This window comes from Mauremys reevesii, linkage group 2 (assembly GCF_016161935.1).
Source record: "Mauremys reevesii isolate NIE-2019 linkage group 2, ASM1616193v1, whole genome shotgun sequence".
In the NCBI taxonomy this organism is placed as follows: domain Eukaryota; kingdom Metazoa; phylum Chordata; order Testudines; family Geoemydidae; genus Mauremys; species Mauremys reevesii.
The window spans coordinates 175,551,359-175,568,030 of NC_052624.1; positions in this window are offsets into that span (position 1 = coordinate 175,551,359).

Consider the following 16,672-nt stretch of genomic DNA (forward strand, 5'->3'; position numbering starts at 1 on the left):
ATATGTGGATACACTGACTTCCAAGCATAAGAGGTGGCAATAATTGACTTGGGCTTGGTCTGCATTTAGTTTACGTTGACATAGCTATGGCACTCAGGAGTGGGGATTTTTTTATACCCCTGAGTGCTGTAGCTATGTCAACCTAACCCCAGGTGTAGACACAACTAGGTCGACAGGCCTGTTACCTCTCACTTACATCTTTGTAGGCTGCATCTATGTTATTCAGTTAGGCAGCCATAGCTGCGCCATGATAGCTATGTGGCTATATTCCCCATGGTGTAGACATAGTCTGGGCTTCAAACAAAAGGCAGTTGACAGGATAAAGGTTTAGGTAGACCTGAGGGAGGAGCAGAAATGGCCAAGATGTAGTTAGGTGAGGTGCCTTGAAAATGAAGAAAACTCTGGGGAAATAGAGACGCTAATGCAGGAATCCTAGATTGTGGGATATAGATTTGATTCTTTTGCAGAGAGCTGAACCCACAGGAGTGAATGTTACCAAAAGGGAGCTGGCTAATGTGTGTGTCCTGAATGTCATAGATGGGGATGAGGGGTTGAAGTGACCTGAGGAGCTACTAGAGAGCTTAAAAAGCAAAATAAGAAACTATAGTCTTAGAAGCCCAGGAATTAGAACACAGATGAGTAGGAAGTGGGCCAAGGTACTAAAGGCAGCAGATTAAGGAGACATAAGCCTGTTGAATCTGCAGGAGTAGTAATTTGAGACCTAAGTGAGAGGAGTTTTAATGCAGTAAGAGTACACATCCCGAAGCTAGGCCTTTTGAAATTTCAGACTTCTGGCATGACCAACTAACACCTAGCTCTTACATAGTGCTTTTCATCAGTGGATCTCCCTATAAAAGAGGTTAAGCATCATTATCCCTGTTTTTCCAGATAGAGAAATGGAGGCAGAGATGAAGCAATTTGGTTACTCAGCAGGCCATTGGCAAATCCAAAAAGAGAAACTGTTTCCTGAGTCCCAGTCCAGTGATCTATCAAGTGGGCTACACTGCCTCCAAAGTGCAAAATGGATGCTGTGTAAACATTAGCCTTATGGGGGAACTCAGCTCAATAAAGATGGCCTATCTAAAATGTATAGTATGTGTTTTGCAGCACACAGGTAATATCTTAAAAAAAAAAAAAATCATACTTGCTGTTTGGCTGTTATATGTTCCCTAGGCTGTAGACATCTGTGGTATGTCTTTCATTTCTAGTAGGCATGCACACTGCAACCAGGACTGCTTGCTTTAGGTTATTTGAGTGCTGTCAGCTGTTTCAACTTTACAAAACAGAGAAGAGACATGGGTCCTACATCATAGTTATATCTGAACTGTGTGTATTTGTGAACCCTTCCACAGCCAGTTTTGCATATCAAGATTTATTGCTGCACTCAGAACAAGACAGATTGTATTTATTGTATTTGTATGCATAGATCTGCACCTAGAAGTCCATGACCGTCAAAGCTACTTAGCTATGTTAATGGAATAATTTAGTGAACCAGAAATTATGTACAGTATGTACTATTTATGTATTGCATTCTTGGTGTGGCTAATTAGAACAGATAGAAATTGTCAGGGCACAGTCTGTAGGGATCAATTTCCTCTCGGCTACACTAGAGGATTCTGGAATGGCAAGAGGCTGCTGTGCTTTCTGTTACACACCTCACAAGAGTTTGCAAGTATTGGTTTTGTTTGAGGCAAGGCTCACTTCCTCTGTGTTTTCTATTGTTTCATTGTTTGCTTTTTCAGTGCTAAATAATGTTGCAGCTGTGCAGTTGCAATAGGTCTTTATCCTCCCAACACAGTGCTGTTCAGTGATCGCTCTGGGCAATGTCTTCTGCACTCTTCATTGCTTTCTTATAGTTACAGAAGCTGCAATAAGTAAAAATATGTACTAAGTTTTTCTATATGGGACAAATGCATTCAGTTGTCAGGCTTTTTCATGTTGAAAATAAATTAAATGGTGTAGCCATTGCATAATACTGCTGACAGACATGCTGTTTCATACATTGACATGCCATAATTTGGACGGCTTCCATTTTTTAAAAGGTATTGCACCTCTCCACCTGTAAATTGGTACTCCTACAAACCTCCACTTTGAAGGCCTATGACAGGAACACTAGAATGTCTACCCACAATGCTCTGGTACTGCAGTGATTGCAGGCAATTTTGTGTATGGTGTAGAGCAGTGGTGTATCAGAAACAAAATGGCTAACATGGACGTACTGCACTGTAGGACGACAGGGAATCACGGAAGATTTTGTTACGGCCTAGCTTAGGCAGCTCCGCTTTCTTAGCGCCTGGTTATTGTAGGGCACGGCATGCTAGTTCCAGCCTGCCATAACTGGTTGGGACCGCTGTGTGGAAAGCCCCTAGGCTGTTGGCCAAGGGGGCGGCCCCGGAAGGTGGAAAGTCCCTATTGCATTACGCATGAGCTAATTTCCTGCCATTTATATAAATATGAGCATGATTTGTGCTTGCTTTTGGACTCCATACCAGGCCGAGCTGCGGGGCGCTGGGTTCCCCGCCTCCGTGACAGCAACGCGTGGAGTCCCCGTTGCGGGTGTATCACTTTACCTTCATTAAAGCCAATAACTCAGTGTGTGTGGGCCTCGTTCTTGCAAAGCACCTTGAAAGGGCCTATGGCCTCCATAGAACTTATCATGCACCATGACAAATAACCATGGTTCAAATGTCCCAAGGATGCTACAACAGGGTGAAATTCTCTGGCACTGACAAAACTTCTAAGACTCATTCTGTTACCTAGCACAGTGTCACTGAGTTTAGCCTGCCACAACTGGGTCTTGCGATTCTTTCAGAAAAGATATAGCATCAGATTTGTGTCTAAGAATTAAAGTCTGAGTACAGATACTGCACACACAAAATACTCAGTGATTAGACACTGAACAGTGAAGGAATTTGAATAGATAACTTCTGGTACCCTGTGCAAAGCAGCTGTGGGGAGAGCATTTTCAACATTACCCTTGAAATGGCTTTCTGGGATTGAGATGACCATCACTGATTTCTTCCCCCCCCCTCCCCCCCATGTTAATGTAATACAAATAGGCCAAGGAGTGTAGTTCAGTGGTTCTCAAACTGTTGGTTGGGACCCCAAAGTGGGTTGCGACCCCATTTCAATGGAGTCGCCAAGGCTGGCGTTAGACTTGCTGGAGCTCAGGGCTGAAGTCCAAGCCCAGTGGGCTTCAGCCCCAGGCGGTGGGGCTCAGGTTACAGGCACCCCTGCCCAGGGCTGAATCCCTTGGGCTTTGACTTTGGTCCTGGCCCCCCACTGAGGGGAGTGGGGCTCGGGTAGGCTCAGGCTTCATTCCCTTCTGGGGTCATGTAGTAATTTTTGTTGTCAGAAGGAGGTTGCGGTGCAATGAAGTTTGAGAACCCCTGGTCTAGTTATTAAACCACAAAAGTGAGAATTTGGACTCTTGGATTGTCTTCCCAGTTCCACAGTTGACTTTCTATGTAATCTTCTTTATAGCATTATTCAAACTATATTACAATACAGTCATGAACCTTGATTCATATTTGTACAACATGTAGATGCTGGAGAAGTATTAAACATATGGTGCAATATAGCTTCTACTTAGTCTTCTATAGGATCCAATAATACTGAGGTGAGGTTGTTCTTGTTTTTCCAGTGGCCCCAACCCAAGAAATGATCAAAATTATCCTAAGACCAAATAAATCATGTGGTCAAAATCCAAGGAAATCTGCTATACTCATTGAACTGACTGCTCAAGAAAACAGGACTCTAAAAGAACCACAAACAGTGCTATACAGCTCACTTTTCCATCCATTGGGATCCTAGTTTTTCAGCTTGAAAATCAGTTCAAAGAGCAATTTTGGGCCTGACTTTTTTCACCACAAGGTGGCATCCCGCTTCAAGATTTAAATTTAGAGTGGCTGATACTTCAGCACAATTGCAAAGTCCTCTGAGCATGGGGAGGCAGGACACGTAGTTGTAGCACTTATTACTGTTTTTAATAATGGATGTGTGATAGTTTAGATTTGGGTGGACATTCAAGGACACCACCATGCAGGGGATCAGTCTGAGTCTTGCCTTCTCCTTTATTCATGCACTCTCTGGGGACTAGAGAGTGCTGATGAAGCAGTGTTCTGAGGATGAGCATATTGCTTCCCTAGTAGCCCAAGAGTAGCATCTGGCTGGCCTTGTGGTAGGGAAGGCCATTGTACTGATGGTCTTCATCTGTCATGCACTCCCCAAATTAAAAAAGTGCAGCAGAAAAGGGAGGACTAGGACACTAGATCTGATTTCCATACCTCTCACTATTCAAAACAAGTATTTCATATTCTGCAGTCACAACAATGTGTTTGTCAATTACTTCTAGAAATCCTTTTTCCCTTAGCTTGATCCCAAGCTTAGGATACTGACAATTCTAGCACATTTAAGTTATATGCTGTAATAACATCAGAATCTTCTCTCTTATGATGACCTCACTGTAGAGACATGTGAAAAACTGTCACACAGTGGGATGGCCCTTTAAGGGCTTAGCCTTCCCCCAATGACTATTCAGCTGGTGAAATAAAAGGTCAGCAAGCAGCTCCTTTAAGGGTAAGACTGCAGGGAGGCAGCTGCAGGGGATCTTGGGTCAGGTCCTGAGCCCCAACAGCTGGTTAATACCTGTTGTCTAGGCAGCTGCAGCTGCCCTAGGAAGGGGCTAGGTGGCAGGACCTGGTTTAGCTGCCTTGCTTGAGGTTGTTGTTAATCAATACATTGACCTTTAGGAAAAGGGAATGAAATACTGACACCAGTGAGAGCCTCACTGATGCACTGACTGGTGAAGTGATCTGCTGGTTTACATGAGTGGGGAAACTGAGGTGGCAGCAGGATCGGATGGGAGGGGGTTAGGGTTGCCAACTTTCTAACTGCACAAACCTGAACCCTCTTGCCCTGTCCCCTGCTCACTCCATCCCCACTCCCTCCATGGCTTACTCTCCCCACCTCACCTCTCACATTCGCTGGGCTGGGGCAGGGGCGTGGGAGGGGGTGAGGGCTTGGGCTGGGAGTGCGGACTCCAGAGTGGGGCCAGAAATGAGAGGTTCAGTGTGTTGGAGGGGGGCTCCTGGCTGGGACAGGGGGTTGGGGTGTGGGAGGGGATGAGGGCTCTGTCTAGGTGTGTGGGCTCTGGGATGGGGTCATGGATGAGGGGTTCAGTGTGTGGGAGGGGGCTCCAGGCTGGGGAAGGGGGGTTCGGAGTATGGGAGGGGGCTCTGGGCTGGGGCAGGGAGTTGGGGTGCAGGAGGGGGTAAGGGGTGCAGGCTCCAGCTGGGCAGCACTTACTTCAGGCAGCTCCTAGAAGTGGCCGGCATGTCCAGCTCTTAGGCTCGAGGCAGCTAGGCGGCTCTGCGCACTGCTCCTGCCTGCAGGCACCGCCTCTGCAGTTCTCATTGGCTGCAGCTCCTGGCCAATGGGAGCTCCAGAGTTGGCACTCGGGCTGGGAGCAGCACACAGAGACCCCCTGGCTTCCCCTGTGCCTAAGAGCTGGACATGCCAGCCACTTCCAGGAGCCATGTGGAGCCTGGGCAGGTAGGGAGCCTGCCTTAGCCCCACTGTGCTGCCAACTGGACTTTGGCCTATTAAAATCTCCCTGATTGCCTTTAAGAGTCACCAGGACATTGAGGCCGATTATGGGAGACTCCCAGCCAATCTCGGAGGACTGGAAACCCTAACGGGTTTGACAGGGCTGCCCAGAAGATTCAGGACGTCTGGGGCAAAGCGGGGGAGCTGCGGTGCTTGCACTCACTCGGCGGCGGTCCGGGTCTTTGGCAGCATTTTGGCAGTGAGGAGCCCTTCAGTCGCTCCACATCTATGGCAGCCCTGAAGGGCCCCCCCCGCCGAAATGCTGCTGAAGACCTGGACTGCTGCTGGGCCAGGGCTCGCAGGGGCCCGGGCCTGGGGCAAATTACCCCACTTCCCCCATCCCCACCTCCCAGGCAGCCCTGGGGTTTGAGGAGACACTGTTACACAAACCTTTTAAGAAAGTTGCTTTTCTCCTTTAGTTTCAGCCATTTATTACCTGGAAAGGGTTAAGGTCAGCTCTGTAATAAGGGCTCACATTTGCACCTTATGAAAGAGAACTGCTGCTTTTTTTTTTTCTTTTAAGTTTCTTTGCTAAGGCTAACTCACTGGGATTAAAAAGATCATGTGGAGTGCTGAAGTGGTTGGGCTCCACTTCCTGTAGCAGGATCTTGTATGAGAAGAAAAATAAGGCCCTAGAGATCTCACTTTCCAAACACATAACTGAATCATTTTGTGGAGAAGGTCCGTGTTTGGAATGCATCCCAAGGAGTCATTTCACTTACTCTTCCCAGAATCCTCAGGTAGGCTCTGAGCTTTGATCATGCTGGACAGTAATCAGCTTTTAGGAGGAGGGAGAAGCAGAGAGTTGTTTTGCAGGCCTGACCTAAAGCTGGGGCCAGCTCTGCTTATGAACACTTTCAGTTCCCTGCCCATTTTAGCAGCAACTGAATCAGATGGTGTTTGCTCATGGTCAGCTTGTGAGCAGTCATTTACATGATTAGTTGCATGGGATGTAAAAGCTCACCCATACAAGCTGGCTCTCAAGCAGCTGTGATGCTGTAGGTGTGCTTACTGTTACAGGATGAGCTTCCTTCCTGCATGACTAGGACAGCACCACGGCCCTCACCAGCTCTAGCAGTAGAGCAGAAACAAGCAAACTGTTTCTATTGGTGCTGCACTGAGTGTGAGTCTAGTAGCTGTAGCATTCTCTCTCCTTACTGATTTCTACCTAGAGTTTGAAGAACTGGAGTCTTTTTTCTGCCTTCTTGATTGCATCCACAACCCAAGGAAACCTGTTTTCCCTCCAAAATCCCTACATCAGTTGGTAGAGTTGCTCTCCTAAATAACCGCCCACACCAAGTAGGTGAGACCACTAGTGGCTGAAGGGACCCACCCATCTCAAGAACCAATAAGAACCCATTCTCCAAATGACTAAACTGGATTTGTATGCTAACTTCCCCTCCACCCATGCTCCAGATGTTGGAGGAAACATGCTCGTTACCAGTGCTGCTACTAGAGGCTGCAGGCTGCTATCAAAGTAGCTGCTGCTCATGAGGGACAGCTGCTAGGTAGGGAAGCCCCTGTGAGGAGCAAGCGTGAGTTGAAAGAAATGGAAGTAGAGTTTGGATTTGGAGGTTTAGGTCTGTGCTTGGGGTGGGGTGAAGAGTATGAAATTGATCGGCTATTGGAGTTTTGGGGGGACAGGAGGGGAAGAAATACTTTACCCAAGGAATGTTACCTGTATTGGTGACAGAAGCAGAACGTTTTTGAGTGAGCTTCTTGTTTAAAAGTTGGCAGCACACCATGTGAAGTGCTGAAAAGAGTGATGCACAAAATACATAAATGATTGCTATAGAGGGCTGAAAATTTTTCAGCTAAATAAAACCTTGATCAAAACCAACAAATGTGGTGCAAAAACAAAAAATCATGATCATCTTTCCTTTTCCCAACCGTCTTAATAATTATGACCATCATTCTTGCAAGAGAAGTTTCTCTGTTTTCTACATGAAATAATGTTCTTTACTTTGTTCACATTTTTCTGCCCACCTTCTTTACACCAGTGACACTGATCAGTAGCCTAAGAAATGAGTGTATAAATGAGCAGAGAGATGATAGCTACAGTGTTCTGAGGGAAGGAAAGCTACCACAGCTGCTAAATCTGTCCTTGTTTACCTGGAGTGATCTGCTCTATTATTGGCCATTTTCTGATTAAATCAACATGAGTTTTTCTACTACTTTGAGTAGTCATTTCCACCTGTGGGAAAGTAGTGTGAAATGTTACCTAATCTGAATTCTCCCCTCACATGCGCCACTGGTAGCATTTTACATACTTTTTCACACTCACTGTTCAAAGTGCTAAGCACTGGAGAATCACACCCACAAGGTTTGCAGCTGTACAATTGGCTTGGGGGAATGAGGGGAACCTTAATTAGTGAAAAACAAAACAGCTGTGGCTCTTCTGTAAATGAGATTAACTCTCTTCTTGATCTACATTTTTTCTAAGAAATGAAGAGGAAGAGAGAAATAAGGTTGTACATACCATTCTATGTAGTCTTATGGAACACTTTTCAGAGGACCTGTCTCAATATTTTCTCTTGAGAAACAATGAAATGCATTTTGGTACAAAACATGATACTTCTCTTTTCTTTTATAATGGGGTTATTTTACTGAATGGAAAATGGGCAGTGTTTGCAGACAATGCGCAGTGAATTCCTCACCCCCACTCCCCTGCCCTTGCTTGGAAACTTAGATTAGTATTTGTTCGTGAATGTACTATTTGTGAAATGTGTTGGCTGGATAGCTCTGGAGACTGAAGTGTTCATTCGTTCGTTCTTTCTTTCTTTCTTTCTTTCTTGTGTATCATGATGCTAAATATTGTCTCATTGGCTACATCTACACTGCAATTAACTGTGGTGTAGACATTTGGGCTCAGAATGCAGTATACTGGGCTCTAGGATTCTGCGAGGTGGGAGGGTCCCAGAGCTCCGGCTGCAGCCTGAGCCCAAATGTCTACACCACAGCTAAACAGCTCCTTAGCCTGAGTCCTGTGAGCCTGAGTCAGCTGGCACGGGCCTGCCACGGGTCTCTAATGGCAGTGTAGACATACCCGTTATTACCTTGCACTCCTCCATCTGTCTGTATCTATCTGTTGTCTCTTGTCTTTTAAATTTAGTTTGTAAGCTCTTGCGGCATGGACCATCTTTTTCATAGATGCTAAGGCCAGTAGGGACCATTGTGATCATCTAGCGTGACCTCCTGTCCAAACACAGGACATAGAACTTCCCCCAAAATAATTCCTAGAACAGATCTTTTAGAAAAACACCCAATCTTGATTTTAAAATTGCCAGTGATGGAGAATCCACCACAACCCTTGGTGAATTGTTCCAATGGTTTATTACCCTCACTGTTAAAAATGTACATCTTCTTTCCAGTCTGAAGTTGTGTAGCTTCAGTTTCTAGCCACTGGATTGGGTACAGGGGCAGCTCCAGGCACCAGTGCTCTAAGTGTGTGCCTAGGGCGGCAAGCCACAGGGGGCAGCCCACCGGTTGCTCTGAGGGTGGCAGTCAGGCTGCCTTTGGCGCCGTTCCTGTGGGAGATCCCCCGGTCCCGCGACTTTGGCAGCGATTCGGCAGCAGGTACGCCAAAGGCACGGGGCCGGTGGACCTCCTGCAGGCATGCCGCTGAATCCGTGGGACCGGGGACCTCCCGCAGGCGTGCCACTGAAGGCTGCCTGCCTGCTGTGCTTGGGGCGGCAAAAAAGCTAGAGCTGCCCCTGACTGGGTAACACCTTTCTCTGCTAGACTGAAGAGCCTATTTTCAAATATTTGATCCGTATGTAGATAAGCATAGGCTGCAATCAACTCACCCCTTAACCTCCTCTTTGTTAAGCTAAATAGATGGACTCAAGGAACTCAGTCACTCTAGGGCATATTTTCTAATCTTTTAATCATTCTTGTGGTTCTCCTCTGAACCCTCTCCAATTAATCAACATCCTTCTTGAATTGTGAACACCAGAACTGGACGCAGTATTCCAGCAGTAGTTGCACCAGTGCCAATTACAGATGTAAAATAACCTCTCTGCTCCTATTCTAGATTCCCCTGTTTATGCAGCCCATGATCCCATTAGCTTTTTTGGCCACAGTGTTGCACTGGAAACTCATGTACAGCTGATTATCCACCATGACCCCCAAATCTTTTTCAGAGTCACTGCTTCCCAGAATAGAGTCCTCCATCCTATAAGTGTGGCCTATATTCTTTGTTCCGCGATGTATACATTTACATTTAGCCATGTCAAAATGCACATTGCATGCTTGCACCCAGTTTACCAAGTGATCCAGCTTGCTCTGAATCAGTCTCCTGTCCTTTTCGTTATTTACCACTCTCCTAATTTTTGTGTCGTCTGCAAACTTATCAGTGATGCTTTTATGTTTTCTTCCAGGTTATTGATAAAAATGTTAAATAGCATAGGGCCAAGAACCGATCGCTGTGGGACACCACTGGAAACATGCCCACTCGATGATGATTCCCCATTTAGTTACATTTTGAGATGTATCCGTGAGCCAGTTTTTTTTAATCTATTTAATGTGTGTCATGTTAATTTTATATCATTCTAGCTTTTTAATCAAAATTTAGTATGGTACCAAGTCAAATGCCTTTCAGAAGTGTATTATATCAACACAACTACCTCTGTCAACCAAACTTACTATTTCATCAACGAAAGATATCAAATCAGTTTGACAGAATCTGTTTTTCCACAAACCACATGTTGATTAGCATTAATTACATTACCCTGTTTTAGTTCTTTATTAGTGGAGGCCTGTATCAGCAGTTCCATCATCTTGCTTGGAATTGATACCAGACTGATAGGTGTGTAATTGCCTGGGTCATCTCATTTACCATTTTTAAAAATTAGCACAAATTAACTTTCTTCCAGTCATCTAGAACTTTCCCAATGATCCAAGATTTATAGAAAATCAACATTAATGGTCCAATGAGTTCCTCAGCCAGCTCTTTTAAAACTCTTGGATGCAAGTTATCTGGATCTGCTGATTTAAAAGTGTCTAACTTTAGTAGCTGCTGTTTAACATCCTCCAGAGATACTAGTGGAATGGAAAGAATGTTATCATTGTATGATGAAACTATATCATCTGTTTTTCCCCAAATACAGAACAGAAATATTCATTGAACACTTCTGCCTTTTCTGCATTATTATTGATCATTCCACAATTTCCATCTAGTAATGGACCAATACCATTGTCAAGATTCTTTTTGATCCCAATATATTTTAAAAACTCCTTATTGTCCATAAGTCTGCTTGCCATAGATTTCTCCTTGTGTCTCATGGCTTCCTTTATCAGTTTTCTATAATTCCTAACTTCTGATTTGTATCAATTGCTATCAACATCCCCTTTCTTTCACGTGTTATATATTATTCTTATTTATTTATTTTCTACGGTTGCCTTCACTTCCCCTCTAAACTAGGTCATTTTTTAAACCAGCCCAGCCTTTTTGCTCAGTTGTCAGATTGTGGCTTTTTTGGGCATCTAGTAAGGTGTTCTTAGATTATTCCCAATTATCATTTACATTTTTATGATTAAATTATTTATCCCAGCTGATTTGACTCATAATAGTTTTTAGCTTTCTGAAATTGGTCCTATTAAAGCACCAAGTACAGTATACTCCCATTTATCCAAACCTCTGCATTATCTGATCCTCTGCATTCTCTGAATCTTTTCCTTGGGCACAAGGAAGGGATTTGAATAATGCAGAGGTTTGGAAAATAAAGAGGAGACCTCTGGATAGGACTGTGAGGTGGAGAAGGACAATGAGCATTTAAGGCACCCTGCTGCTGAATGGATCTTGCCCCCTCAATTTATCCAAACTCCCAATTAGCTGAATAAAATCCAGGTCAATTAGGATAATCAGCAGTATACTGTGTATATATATTACTGGTCTGGACTTTGTTCTATGTGCACCTTATAAATGTGATCAAGTCATGATCACTTATATCTAAGCTACCATTAATTTTTCGTTCTGTGATCAGTTTCTTCTTTATCTGTTAAGATAAGGTCTAATATAGAATTCCCCCATGTTGGCTGCAACACTTTTTGAGTTAGGAAATTGTTATCTATTATGTTTAGAAATTCCAAGGATGTTTTAGGACTAGCATCATGAGACCTCCAGCATGTGCCACTCAAATTGAAGTCCCCCATGATCACACAGCTTTTTTTTACCTACACATTATAGATAGGTGCATAAAGAGATGGTCATCTTGTTCCCTGCTGTGATTTGGTGGTCTGTAGGAGACACCAACAATGCGTAGTACTCCATCTTGTCATTCCTATGCTACTAAGGCATCTTGGGCATTATCTGTTAGGACAGGGCTCCCCAATGCGGTGCACCCACGAGGGCATCTAAATGCGCCCACGTCCTGGCCGGCGGTGGAGCATCCGCCGAAATGCTGCCAAATTTCTGCGGCATTTCAGCAGCGACGCCTCTGGATGATGTCACTTGTCAGCAGCAAGCGGCGTCATCTAGAGGCGTTGCCCCTGAATTTCTGTGGCATTTCATCGGCGACGCCTCTCGATGGCGCCGCTTGCCACCGACAAGTGACATCATTGAATTTCAGCGGCATTTCGGCGGATGCTCCACCGCTGCCACGGTCCTTCGTCTGGAGCCCGCCAGACAAAAAGGTTGGGGACCACTGTGTTAGGACATTGATTCATAAGCATTCAGGATCAATTTGTTCCAAGTTATCAGTAATTCGGAAACAGTTAATGCCATTTTTGGCAAAGAGTGCCACTCCTCCTCCCCTTTTGCTTATTCGATCCTTCCTAAATAAATTGTAACGATTGATTTTAATAGTCTAACCATACGAATTATCCTACCAGGTTTCAGTAACATCAATTTGCAGTTGCATAATTAGAGGAAGCGTTGAGATTGAGAATAAGGATAATTTTTCAATGACTGCATCAAGCTTATTACCAAACATAGTGTCCTGGAAAGAGATATGAAGTGCCACCACTGGTGTATTGTACAAGGTTATTGTCTTAGATATATTTAGTTTAAAATTTGAACTATTTTTATGCTCTTTCCATCTGATGATATCTTGACCCAAAAGCACGGCTGCAGGGAGGGCTGTAATCTTGTAATAGGGATAAATTTGGGGTAGGCATTTCTTTCATCCATCAAATGTTTCTGAATCATAAAACGAATTGTAACTTGTTTACTTTTTCACAGTTTCAAAACTAAATGCTGTGCAATTATATGCAGTTCCTTACCCAAAATTACCTGAAACATTTAGCAAGGTTATGTCTGCACTGTAATTAAGCTCCCGCTGCTTGGCCTGTGCCAGCTATCTCTGGCTAAGGGGCTGTTTCACTGAAGTATAGATGTTCAGACTCGGGCTGGAATCTGTGCTCGAGGATCCTGCAAGATGAGAGGGTGCCAGAGCCCAGGCTGCAGCCTGACCCAGAATGTCTACACCACAATTAAACAGCTCCTTAGCTCAAGTCCGAGTCGGCTGGCACAGGCCAGCCGTGGGTTCCTAACTGCAGTGTAGACATACCCCCACACTGTTCTTTTGCCAGCTAATAAATTTTCAAACGCTGCGCAGAGATTTAGCTGTGTATCTCTGATTCATTTGAGTAGGAGCTGACTGGCTGCATGCTGCTTTGAAAATGTAAGGCAATGACTTTTTATCTAGTGCTGCTTACCAAAGCAAAGTTAAAATCAGCCCCTTTCAATATGCTCAGTGTGAGCCCTGGAAATAGCGGCTGCTTGATGTTCTGAGCCAATCTGCCTGAATACAGCTGTTTGCACAGGCATGAAAAAATGATTGTTGGGAATGAGTCTTAGGCTGACAGCAGCCTGGAAACAGCAAACACTCAACTAACTTCACTCCATACTCCGTACTAGCATAGGAATGGCAAGAAAACTTCTCACACAGTAAGGGAGCAGCTTTCCCCTGAGTACACATATGATTCCTCCCATCCAGTGCAGAGAATATTTTGGTCAATATGATTTTAAAGGGAAGGCCTGACCTCGAGTGTTGATGAGAACCTTGAAGTCAGTGGAAGCTGTTGTGCTCAGCTGCTCTCAGCATTAGGTCCTAATACTGGGTCAGTAAATCATAACTGTGATCACAACTTGGTACCAGAGTTCAAGGTTAATTATTTAAATGTCATGGTTGTCTGGGGGAAGAGAGAGTCCAAATGTGTAGATGTTTGCCAATTCTGCATGCCCAAATTGCGGCACCTTGTGCTTGACTTTCAGATGGGCTGGGGATGTGCTGCAGTGCTTAATGTGTAATGAAAGAGGTGCCGGGGCTGTGAACAACTAAGCCTAGAAGTGCCGGGGCTCAGTTCTGGCACAAATTAAGCACTGATCCCATTGACTTCACTAGGCGCTGAGAGTGCTCACACCTCTGAAATTTAGACACCCAATGTCTTCAGTGGGGGGTAGCTCAGTGGTTTGAGCATTGGCCTGCTAAACCCAGGGTTATGAGTTCAATCCTTGAGGGGGCCATTTGGGGATTTAGTTGGGGATTTGGTCCTGCTTTGAGCAGGGAGTTGGACTAGATGACCTCCTTAGGTCCTTTCTAACCCTAATAATCTATCTATCTATGATTAAGTGGAACACAGGGAACACTTCTAAAAATCAGAAACCAAACACAGCTTTATTGCTGATGTATCTCCACTGGCTTCTGTGCATTTACACCAAGGATGAATTTGATCCTTTTGTTTTCATGTTTGCAGCTGAATAAAGTTCAGTTTTCCACTTTTTACTGTAAATATGCAATTCTACATGCTTTTAGAACATTTAGGCTGCTATTTGAATAAACTTCAGTAGGGTTCTTATAAAGAAAAAAAAACCCGTATCTCTCAGAGTTGCAGATCTAAAATTCCACACACTTGATTTGTTACCTGTGTAATTATGGAGACTGAAAAAGTAACTCCATTATTATTAGACAACTGGAGGAGATGCCTGGTACCGAGCACCAGATTTGACGAGAGCAGAGTGTCAGACATTGGAAAATCCAAATGCTCATTTTCCTTTCAATTTATCAAAGATTAGTTTCTCTGATTTTGCCATTTTCCATACCAAAATTTTTATGTTCAACCCTACTGGAATGCAGGTTAATTATAGCTGCCATTGGTATCTGGCTTAAATCAGTTTGTATGATAAAAGGCTTTGTGTAGGCTGCACTTAGGAATTTTAACATCTTTCATAAGGAAACCCTGTATCACAAGATGAAAAGACACTGAAAATCCATCTTTCTGTTTCATGTTCACAGCAACTCACCCTTGTGGCTTTTTCCATTTCCACGTAGCTGGGAGCAAAACCAGAACTGAGTCACTGCATGGGAAAATTACCCAGTTTGTTCTACATCTACAAGCAGCAACAAGATGTCTCCAGACCCCTTTCTGAAGGGCATTTGGGGTTGATTTTTTTCCTTTCCTTTCATAGTGTCATCTCAGTGAAATTTTAAATTCAACCTTCACTTAGTGCTGTGCTGATTTGCCCCTCATATACAATATAAAGCAGTAGATGCTTCTGGATCTTCACAGTGGTGCTTTCCTGATTGCAAGCACCTTGTGTAGCCTTGGTCAAAAAATGGTGAACAAGACAAAAGCTGAAGCAGAGAGCAAAGAAATGTCAGTTTTGTTTCAACCTCCTGCGGCCTTGCACTGAAGAGGGAACTGTTTGTTATGTAGTTAAGAGAGCTTTAAAAAAACAGTTCCCCTTGCTCTGACCTGTATTTAAAGAGTCCATTGCCAGTCCTCAGGGTTCCATTTTTGACTGCAGAGTCCTATCCTTGGTTCTTAGGAGTTGATATTGTGGTATATATAGCCAAAGGCAGATTATGGTTTTGTGGTGCCCTGGGCCAGAACAAATGGGGGCCCCTCCCCATCACTTCTGCCTGCGATCTCTTCCCCCCAACCCCATCCCAGTGTTTCTACTGGGGAGTGGGGTCAGGATGTAGGGGTTTCTCCTGCTCCCCAGCAGGAGCACTGGGTTGGCGGAGAGGGACATGCCCTGACCCTGCCCTGACCCTGCTCCCTGGCAGGAGCGCCAGGCAGAGCAGGTTGGGGCGCAGGGGTGCCCATTTTTCTGGGACGCCCCAGTTGGCCAGGGCCCCTGGGCACAGGCCCCGTTTGCCCAGTGGCTAATCCGCCACTGTATATACCCCGTAACTGTTGTGATTTTAGTTTTGGTATACTACACCTTTACACTTCTAGGAAACTACTGTCTGCAGAGGCGACTGCCATTTTGTGAAGCAGAGCTAATGCAGTATGTTATAGATGAGCTGTGCCGTGCACTTTCATGGAGGCTTAATTTTTGTTCTGTCTTGTTTAGTTGTTTCCTTAAATCTAAACAGAACCATTCAGGCTGATATATCACATTGGTACTCTTTGCGTGGAAAAACATATCCCGCCTCTTCATGCTCCGCAGAATAAAGAAAGCTTTGATATGGAAATGTCTTATTCTGAATCTGTTACAGATGTAGCAGCATTTTTTGTGGGGTGGTTTTCCCAGATGGTAGGCTAATCCTGGACAGTGACTCACAGAATTCATGGAGATGGGACAATCTGCAGTAAGGAACAATGGAGCTGAATAATCAGAGAGGAGACATTTTCAGAAGAACATAAATTTGTCAATTTTTGCCTTTAAAGGTCTCTCTGTCCTTAATTGCTATGGATTTCAATTTTTCCTACTTTGATATGCTCCTGAAAGAATTATGAAACAGCAAAGATAGATAGGTTCATGAGTTTTAGAGCTCCCCTACCTTTGAGGAAACTGAGACATTCAATAGTAATCTCTTGACATGTGATTGAGAAAACGATTGTTGTAGGAAGACATAATGCCATAATGTGCAACTAAGTTAGCCTGGCTATTTTCTATCAGGCCAGAATTTGGCATCATTTACTCTATATGAACTTGCTGCTTTTCCCCACACCCTTTCCCTTTTCCATGGTTTTGGTATCCAATCATGACCTGATTTTCTCTTTTCTCACCTTAACTTCCATGCGATAAACTGTTAGGGCTCATTCACTTCAGGAGGTCCAGTCATTTCCCTTGAGACCTAAATTATCAGTATCATCCTATCTAATGAGTTGGCTA